This window comes from Vigna unguiculata, chromosome 11 (genome assembly GCF_004118075.2).
Source record: "Vigna unguiculata cultivar IT97K-499-35 chromosome 11, ASM411807v1, whole genome shotgun sequence".
NCBI lineage: Eukaryota > Viridiplantae > Streptophyta > Magnoliopsida > Fabales > Fabaceae > Vigna > Vigna unguiculata.
The window spans coordinates 28,978,919-28,990,496 of NC_040289.1; positions in this window are offsets into that span (position 1 = coordinate 28,978,919).

Genomic DNA, 11,578 nt, shown 5'->3' on the forward strand with positions numbered 1-11,578 from the left:
ACTATGCCAAATCCCATTTGGTTATATACACAATCAACATAAGTTTACAATACCAATCACCTACCCATTCATATTCTCAAAAATCAATAACAAAACAATCACACATATTTGACATATTTAGGACTCGAACCCAAGTCCTCTCACACAATCAAAGTACTCTCAACCACATGAGCTAATACTTTTCCACATCACCATAAACAACAATTAATGCCATAAAGGTGCCTTCTACTCGCATTTATTAATTAATTAATTATTTGATTAATTAATTTTCCCGGGTCTTACAATATATCCTACGTACAACATTTATGCGATTGTCCTTAATTACGTTCTGTTCTGGCCTTTATTATACTTCAATCTTGGTCGTGGAAGATGGCTTGGAGAAGGAGCAAAGCTCACGACCATTGGATGATGTCTTGGAAAAGGAAGAAGCATTCCTAACCTTTAGATGCATTGGATTCGTGAGGTATATGAAGGAGTATTGACTTCCACTTAGTCCACCTTGGACCCTTGATAGCTCATGGCCAAACCTCACATTGGGCTTAGGCAAGCCCAATTTTAGTAATTCAACTACACATTGTTTGACTTATTATTCTAGAAAGCAAGGCCTAAACAATGAGCCAATCTTATTAGTATTTTATTGCTTTTTGATACACCTCATCAAATCTTCACATCTTGTTTGGCCCATGTGAAGAGTGTGAGAAGCGCATGTGGGTTGGGCCATCTTGGATTAAGCTCAATCATTTTGAGCATGTCCCTTGTTATTGGGCCTCTTGATGGATTGGGCTTGAAGGTGTACCTTGACTTGATGTTGGGCTTGTTGGGGTCACATCAAGAATGGTGCCATAATCATCCAATTTCTCTTCATTACATCATAATTTCACAATATTCAATTCCATTTAATCATTTAATGGGTTAAACATCCTTTCCACTGATCAAAAATCGCCCAAAAAGCCCAAAACACTAAAATTGAACCAGATTGGCTCGCGACGCCTGGCGGATGTTCATCACTGCCAAACCATTCAAACAAAAACTCAACAATCTAGGTTGCCGTCATGCGTCACCTAGCGGTTGGGCTCTTACTGCCAGGTGGTTTCTCTTCAGGAACCCAGAATTAAGCAGGAATTGATGTGTCGCCTAGCGGCTGTTATTCATCCGTTAGGCGGTTTTTTGGAAGAAAATTCCAGAAACTTGCAAAATTCAGGAGAAATAGAGACACATGATCAGTTATAGATGCATTACACAATTCATGCAATAATTTAATAACTAAACGCGATAACAACACACCTAACCTGGATTCCTTTGCTTAAAATTCGAGATTTTGAGAGTTCCTCCTCGATCACTATGTCGCCCAGCCCTTTCCCTCAATTTGTCTCCTAATTACACTCAATTATCATAGTGCATTAGCTAAATTGGTTCTCCTCTTACTATGCAACAATGGCAGCCACAAAAGCACTCTCTCTTTCCTTTAATTGGTCACTAAATGTTATCTTAATGTGAAGTAAATGGTGCAAAACGAAAATACCATTAAAACTAAGTTTAATTGTCATTCAATGGTGATTTTCCAGCCCTTTGGCTGCTAGGGTTTTCTTTGCCCTTTCCCATTCATGCCAAAGAGAATTTTGGCAAAAATAAAGTTTAATTTGGTTCTACCAAGGTTTGAACCCATAACCATGCCAATGTCAAATCAATGCACAATCATTCAACCAATTCATGTTTTGTGATAATTCCTACAAATATAGAATTATATTATCACTCATCATGATCTAGCACATTATTAAAAAAATAATAAATTAAACAAGACTTAAATGGCATACATAAGACTTGAACCCAAGCCCTTTCACATAATTAAGTACTTTAAACCATCTAAGCTAGTACTTTTTCATGTCAGAATAACCAACATTAAATGACATAAAGGCTTTCACTACCCGCATTTATTAATTAATTAATTATATAGTTAATTAAATTTAGCGGATCTTACATTTCCCCCACCTTATAAAATTTTCGTCTCAAAAATTGGACTTAGTAGGAAATAGGTGAAGATACGCATTCCTCATGAGATCCTCCATCTCTCACGTCATCTCCTAGGTTGCTTCATCCAAAAGGACCTTCACATTCCAGATCTCCTTCCCTCTGAGTTTCTTGACTTGAGAATTCAAGTTTCTCACTAGTCTAACTCCAATTGACAGATCCTTGCAGACCTGAACATCGTCCTCCTCCAACACATGAGTAGGATCCGCAACGTACTTCCTTAGTTGTGATACATGGAATACATTATGCAGGTTTGCTGGGTAGGGTGGCAAAACAATCTCGTAGGATGTTGGTCCAATCCTCCTCGTGATCTGATACGGATCGATGAGTCGAGGAGTCAACTTCCTCAACTTAAGCGCTCTCCCAATTCCTATTGTCGGTGTAACCCGGAGGAATACATGGTCACCTGCCTCAAACTAAAGCGGCCTCCTCCTCTTATCTGCATAAGATTTCTGCCTACTCTGAGTTGCCTGCATCTGATCCTGTATCACATTGACTTTTTCAGTAGTTTACTATAAGAATTTTAGACCAAGTACTACTGACTCTCCATCCTACTGCCAGCATAATGGTGTTCTGCATCTTCTACCATACAATGCCTCGTATGGTGTCATCCCAATACTGGAGTGATAACTATTATTATACGTGAACTCCACCAATGGCAACATATCACTCCAAGTGCTCAGGTGATCCAACACACAAGTCCTCAACAAGTCCTCCAACGACTGTATGGTTCTCGAATACTAACCATCTTTTTGAGAGTGATAAGCTGAGCTCAATCCCAATTGAGTACCCAAAGATGCCTGCAGCGATTACCAAAACCTCGAGGTGAATCTTGGATCCCGATCTGACACAATACACGCTGGCACTCCATGCAATCTGACCTCCTCTCAAACGTATAACTCTGCTAGTTTTTCCATGGATATCTTCTGATTAATTGGTAGAAAATGAGCACATTTCGTCAGTCAGTCTACAGTGACCCAGATTGAGTCATGCCCCCTCACAAACCTCGGAAGATGTGTAACAAAATCCATGGAAATGTTGTCCCATTTCCATTAAGGAATATCAAGAAGCTCTAACGTACCACCCAACCTTTGATGCTCGATCTTCGCCTTCTAACATACTAAGCACGATGCTACATAATCTACCGCATCTGTCTTCATACCAGTCCACCAGAAAGTCCCTTTTAAGTCTTTATATATCTTAGTCATACCTGGATGTATGCTAAGACGACTCTTATGCCCTTCTTCCAAGAGCATCTTCCTTAGTGTAGACTTCCTAGGCACATAAACCCTCTCTCTGAAACATAGGATGTCGTCCTAGCCCATCCTAAAGTCTTTTCCCTTCTTAGTGCCCAACCATCCAATGATCTGCTACACCTCTTGATCATTACCCTATCCCAATCGAATCTCCTCCAAAAACTCATTGGCGATTCTCAACATTCTACACCGAATGTGACCTACACTCGTATTTAGTCCCAAGTTCATATCCTAGAGTTTCACGATTAGTTCCAACTCCTTCATCATCATAGCAGACATGTGAACTCTCTTCCTACTTAGGGCGTCTGCAATGACATTGGCTTTATCAGGATGGTATAACAGTTCAAAGTCGTAGTCTTTTAAATATTCCATCCACCTGCGCTATCTCATGTTCAATTCCTTTTGATCGAATAAGTACTGCAAGCTCTTGTGATCGCTGAAAACCTGAAACTGGGACCCATATAAATAATGCCTCCAAGTCTTGGAGACAATAACTACTACAGCTAGCTCCAAGTCATGCGTCGGGTAATTCTTCTCATGCACTTTCAACTGCCTCGACGCATAGACCACTGGTCTTTTATCTTGCATCAACATACAACCTAATCCCTAATACGAAACATCACAATATACCTCAAAAGTCTTGGTTGTGTTTGGAATGGCTAATATTAATGCGGTTTTCAACCTCCTCTTCATATCTTCAAAGTAGGTTTCGCACTCCTCCGTCCAAGAGAAAAGCTGGTCCTTTCTGGTGAGTTGTGTCAATGGACTCACAATCTTGGAGAACTCCTCGATGAATCATTTGTAGTATCTTGCTAAACCCAAGAAACTTCGTACCTCAGTAATAGTCTGCGACCTCTCCCATTTCACCACCGTCTCGATCTTTACCGGATCTACTGCAATTCCCTAGGCTTATATTACATGACCCAAGAATTGCACCTCATCCAACCAGAACTCACATTTAGACAACTTCACATACAACTGATGCTCTTTGAGAATTGTCAACACCACTCTCAAATGATTTGCGTGTTCTTCCCGATTCTTAGAATAAATTAGTATGTCGTCAATAAATACTACGACAAACTGATCCAAGTACGACCGGAAGATCCTGTTCATGTAATTCATGAATATGGCAGGAGCATTCGTCACCCCAAACAACATCACCACATACTCGTAGTGTCCATAGCGTGACCTAAAAGTTGTCTTCTATACATCTTCTAGCTTAACTAAGATCTGATGATATCCAGACCTCAAGTAAATCTTAAAGAACAACGTTGCTCCTCTTAACTGATCTAGCAAGTCATCGATCCTCGGCAATGGGTACTTAGTTTTTAGGCTTAATTATCATTTTGGTCCTTTTATTATTTTTTTGTTTCAATTTGGTCCTCTAATTCTTTAAAAGGTTCAATTTGGTCCCTGTCGTTAAGTCAACTTTAACAACAAATGTTAGCTTGACATGTGACACAACCGTGACCTGCCACGTGACACTACATTTGTTTAAATAAAAAAATCTCAAATTGACACGTGTTCCAACCATAAGGTGACATGTGGCAGTTTAATTTTTTTTAAAAAAAATTAAAAATAATTTTAAAAAAATTAAAAAGAATTGAAAATTCCACAAAATGACACGTGGCATGTACGGAGACGATGTTAAAGTTGACTTAACGGCAGGGACCAAATTGAACCTTTTAAAGAATTAGAAGATCAAATTGAACCAAAAAATAATAAGGGGACCAAAATGAACCAACCCAACAAATTAGGGGACCAAAATGATAATTAAGCCTATTTTTTTATGGTCAGCTTGTTCAATTGAAGGTAATCAATGCAAAGTCTCGAGTTGCCGTCATTTTTCTTCACCAATAGTACAAGCGCTCCCCACAGTGATGCACTCGGTCGGATAAACTTATTCTCCAGCAGGTCCTCAATCTGCTTCTTCAACTCGACTAACTCTATCGGCGCCATCCTGTACGATGCCATAAATACTAGGCCAGCTCCAGGGATGAAATCAATACTGAAATTCACATCCCTACTTAGCGGTAGTTCAGGGATTTCATTTAGAAATACATCAACATACTCATCTACCATTGGTATGCTTTTTGATTTGTTCAGTTGTACTCTTCTTTTCTCCTTAAACCAGTATCATAAAGCAAGTAGCTCCAGCTTCTATCTCCTTCATCACCTGGTTAGACGATATCATCTACAGTCCCTTTGTATTTGGGAACACTATTATGTGCCGTCCATAATCGATGACAATGTGGTTGTTAGACAGCCAGTCCATCCCTAGAATCACATCCAAACACTCCATTTCCAAGCATATGAGATTCACCTTGAACCTACGGCCTACCACTTCCATAGGACATCCCACACAAACCGTGTTGGTGGATACCTCGCCAGATGCTGGTGTCATAACTATCAGCTTGCACCCTAGCTCTCGCATTACAAGTCTGAGCCTTCCCACACACTCCTTGGATATGAATGAGTGAGTGACTCCTGAATCAAACAACACCACAACCGTATTATCATAAAGTAAACAATCGTTCTGCACTAGATTACCTAACTAAGTCGTCTCGGTGGTAATCAATGCAAACACACGCCTTGGTGTTTTTGTTCACTCTCCTGTTGTCTTCTTTGTTGGAGCTCCACCAACTGGTTTCTTATTAGGACACTATCGAGCAAAGTGTACAGTCTGCTCACAAATGTAGCACTTGCCAGTACTAGTACCACCACTTAAGCTGCCAGAAGGTTTTGGGCAATCCTCATTAGATGCTCTCCACCACAGTTAAAACACTATAGTTTCCTAGCCGAAGTTTGTGGACGACTATAGGGCTTCTTCTGTTGTCTAGCCTTTGTAGTGGTCCTCTGTGGTCTTCCCACTCTGTTGGGTCACATCTCTAGCTGCTCAATTACCTTGGCTTACTCCACCACGACTAGAATTCTCTGATCTGGAGTGGTACTAAGAATCTACGCAACTCATGTTTCAGCCTATCTTCATAACTTCTGCACCTCCACTCCTCTATGATGGTTGACGAGTAGAATCTCGCCAGATACTCAAACCTATCAGTGTAGGCCTACATGGTCATAGTTCCCTGCTAAAGTGTAAGGAACTCAACTTTCCGCTCGTGCGTCGTGCTGTCCAGGCAATATTTCTCAAGAATCTCATCATGAAGGTAGTCTAGGTCACTTGTTCCTCACGGGTCTGCATAAGTTATTGCATCCCCACCCACTAATACTCAGCATCCGCCACAAGGAGAAAAGTGACAAACGAAAGCTTTTGCGCCTCCGTTCATTTAATCACTCTGCAAATTTTCTCGCACTCAAGTAGCCAGGCATCTGCCTCGTCAAGAGTGGCCTTGCCAAAGAATTTGGCTGGCCTATGCCTCATGAAATCTTTCATGGTCACAGGGCTAGTGGGTGCAACTACAACTCTAGGTTGCGCTGCAATCGACTACATCACGTCCACCATTCAGTGAATCGCATGAGCAATGTCATCCGCTCCGATATTATTCCTCCTTTTCCTGTTGGCCATAGCTTTTGCGCGCCACATTTTTCAGCTGTTCAAATCACAGCTTAGTCACGACTATACAATCAAAATTAGCACCAAACACAACAAATAGTTATGCAAGTGTAACACGATAAGCTCACTCCTCATAGACCCCAATTTTTTTTTAAAACCTTTGCTCTGATAACAAATGTAACATCCCGACCAGATATTACGAATTTAAATAATAAAACAAGTAAATAATAAATAAACTGCATTTAATAAAGTATCATTTCCTAAAAACACAGAAAAATAAAAAACTTTGTTTCATCATCAAATACTCTTAAATCCATACTTAGAGAAATTCAAATAAAATATTCAAATTTGATAATATAAACTTTTACAATTTAAACCAAAACATAATAAAACTCTAGTAAAAATTCTTCTCCCAAGCCTAGCCCCGCTCCAGCTCTGTGTCTCACCAGATCCACCTGCAACATCATTTGCTCCTATGTACCGCATACACGATCATCGCCAAACACAAGCAGATAGGATGAGCTTACAATAACACAAACATATATAAATACATATAATTACACCAGATAAAACATACAAGTACACCAAAGGAATTCCTATCCTTTGGTTCCACATCACATGGCCACCACCATGTTACTCGTGTTCTACGTCTTTTGATGAATACCTCGAGATGTCTTGCTGCCACACCTACCAGACACAACTAGTAGAGCACGTGCGGGAAACCATGTTACAGACCACACTTCGCAATGCTAGGTGGAGTTCCCAATACGAATAACATTCGTAACGTCCCAAGACTAACAAACTCGTCAGCTTAATACTGAGGAGGGCAATCTAACTGGACCTTCCGTACACGCCACAATGTGCACACTCAAACCAGCAACACTCGCCAACTCAAGCCATAACTCAAGAAATCCTCGTGTTCATCCACCATCCCGAGCCATAACTCAAGAGATGTCATTCCGAGCCACAACTCATGGGATACGTTCTGAGCCACAACTCAAGGAACACCAGTAAACTAACCTTTGAGATATAATCAAAGCCTTGTAGATCACACACATCCAAAGCAAGCAGAGTACTTTTGCTTCATCATTATCACCTGGCGTAGCACACGAGTTGCCAAGCGCACCATGCTTCCAGACCGCCTGGCGGGATACACGTACCGCCAAGCGCCAAGCGCCTCTAGTGCCTCCGTCTGCAAGTGTCGCCTAGCGGAACAGCCCTCACCGCCAGGCGTCACACATTCCAGTAGCCAATATATTTTTAGCTATCGCCTACGGTTCCAAACCTTCCGCTAGGCACTACACCAGTATAGCGAGTTGTACTGGTTGTTAACTGGTCCAGTCATGTTTGGTCTTATACCAAGCACTCTTATCCTTGATCCAAAGCACCACAACATGTTGGAATCATGTGCAAGCTTGATGTCATCCCACATGCACCTCAACCCAATTTCTTATCACTAGATTTACACCCGATCAACCTTGACAATGCCATAAATCTGATTTAATATATCCTACATACAACACTTATGTGATTGTCCTTAATTACGTTTTGTTTTGGCCTTTATTATACTTCATGTTCCCAACCTATGCGACATCTCGCCACCATCCCTTACTATGCCACTTACTCATTCATACATAGATACAAACCAATTTACTTAGGAATTTATACTAAGAACAACCATACACTGACATAATGAACCTAGACTCTCACTGCATCATTCTTATGCCTCCAAGTACTACAGTAATCATTGCAATTGCTTACATTTAATTCCTTCATCTCACAACTCACAATTCATACCCAATTAAATCATGCTACTAACTCCCAATGACCATTCTACACTTTAGTCCAATGACCATAATTGGTTTCTGAACTAATTCGACCCCCAACCGAGACCTAGACTTAGAATTGCATCCAAGAGCCACACAACCACTTGCTCTGCGTTGGCACTTGGGGGCACCTAGCCTGCCGCCAGGCGATGCATCAGTTCCGGGAAACCTAGAATGCTGTCATGCACCTACAAGAACTCCAATTACTCCATTTCATACCAGCCTCTCTAATTTTCCACCCAAATAACTATTTTCATACACTTATGAGTATTATTAATACATCATACTCTTACTACACCAATTCATATGACATTTGCTCACATAATTTAATCAAAACCCAAAATATTCAAATGTTCAACCCGATAACAAGAATGGTGCCATAATCTTCCAATTTCTCTTCCATTTAATCATTTAATGAGTTAAACATCCTTTCCACTGATCAAAAATTGCCCAAAAAGCCCAAAACACTAAAATCGAACCATATTGGCTCGCATCGCCTAGCAGGTGTTCATAACCGCTAGGCCATTAAAATAAAAACCCAGCAACCTGGGTTGTAGTCACACGTCGTCTGGCGGTTGTGATCTTACCGCTAGGCAGTTCCTCTTTAGGAACCCAGAATTAATCAGGAATTAATGTGTTGCCTAGCGGCTGTTCTTCATCCGCCAAGCAGTTTTTGGAAAAAAATTCTAGAAACTTGTGAAATCCAGGAGAAACAGAGACACAAGATCAATTATAGATGCATTACACAATTCATGCAATAATTTAATAACTAAATGTGATAACATCATCCCTAACCTGCATTCCCTTGCTTAAAATTGGAGATTTTGAGAGTTCCTCCTCGATCACTATGTTGTCCAACACTTTCCCTCAATTTGTCTCCCAATTACACTCAATTATCACAGTGCACTAGCTAAATTCGTTCTCCTCTTACTATGCAAGAATGACAGCCACAAAAACATTCTCTTTTTCCCTTAATTGGTCACTAAACGTTGTCTTAATGTGAGGTAAATGGTGCAAAACGAAAATACTATTAAAACTAAGTTTAATTGTCATTAATGGTGATTTTCCAGCCCCTTGGCTGCTAGGGCTTTGTTGGCCCTTTCCCATTCATGCCAAAGAAAATTTTGGTAAAAATAAATTTTAATTTAGTTCTACCAAGGTTTGAACCCATAACCATGCCAATGTCAAATCAATGCACAACCATTCAACCAATTCATGTTTCACAAAAATTGTTATAAATATAGGATTGTATTATCACCGATCATGATCTAGCACATTATTAAAATGATAATAAATTAAATAACATACATAAGACTTGAACCCAAGTCATCTCACACAATTAAGTACTCTCAACCATTTGAGCTAGTACTTTTCCATATCATAACAACCAACATTAAATTCCATAAAGGCTCCCACTACCCGCATTTATTAATTAATTATTTATTTAATTAATTAAATTTAGCGGATCTTACACCAAGGTAGAGACTAATCAAGACAGGCAACATGTGTGAAGGTTGAGACAAGTCAAACTAGTACTAATTGTCAAAACTGACCAATCCAAATTTAAATATCGATAACAGCTAGTCTGGATCAAAGCTCGGGATGGATTAGCCTAGGTTGAATGTTGAGAAAGGTTGGACTAGATCGAAAGACACGACAGACTAGCCAAACTCAATGATAAGGACAAGCCAGGTGAAGGCAAGACTTTTCATCTTTTATATCCAAATATGATTATGTTTTAGTTTTCATTTTATTCCTTCTTATTACACAAATATAAAACCAACAAGTAAGTACTTCTAAGTATATTCAACTAAAAGGTCTCTATAAAAAAATAAAGAGAAACTAAACAAAAGCTAGCTAAGCCAAACATAACAAGTGGTCCAGCATAACTAGCTAATAACCCCTCCTCAAGATTCTAAAAAGATTTGAAATAAAACAAATTGTGCGTATAAACCTCACCTTAAAAGCTAGTTTTGTGGGGTTGAGTTAGGCTTAAAATTCACTTCTTACATGGTATTAGAGCCATTGTTTAAAAAATCATATCCTAGTGAGATTTCTTTGACATTTTGTTCCACCCAGTATTAGGCCGCTAACGGACCATCCCTTTCTAGACCCACGCATGAAATATATATACCTCGGTCTGAGGGGATGTGTTGGACGTCCCACATCGACTAGAGATAAAACAATTTCATAGTATATAAGTGGAGTGCAAACCTTACCTTAAAAGTCGGTTTTGTGTGGTTGAGTTACACTTAAAGTTCATTTCTTACCACGCACGAGTCATGGACTATTATAATTATTTCGTAAAATCAACTAATTCCACCATATTGTGATATCAATTTTATTTATTATATTGAAAATTGAAATTACTACTTCATTACTTTAATAATAATATTTACAACAATATTCTATTTTTATATTATTATTATTATTATTATTATTATTATTATTATTATTATTATTATTATTATTATTATTATTATTATTATTATTATTATTATTATTATTATTATTATTATTATTATTATTATCAACTCTAACTATAAGTATCATAATTATTATTATTAGCTATAATTATGTCTATTATTATATTACTACTACTATCATTAATAATAATAATAATAATAATAATAATAATAATAATAATAATAATAATAATAATAATAATAATAATAATAAGAATAAGAATAAGAATAAGAATAAGAATAAGAATAAGAATAAGAATAAGAATAAGAACTATAATTATTATAATAGTTATTTTTATTGTTTATATTATTATGGTTAGATACACATTTTACTTTTACTTACTATGCAGGGATTATGTTTCAATTACTGTCCCTTTTTATTTGTTTTGTTGTTCATTTATCTTTATATTTGAATAATTATTTCAATTCAAAAAAAAATAGTTACTAAAATTAGTAAAATAACAAAACTGAAAAATAATTTTTTTATTATAA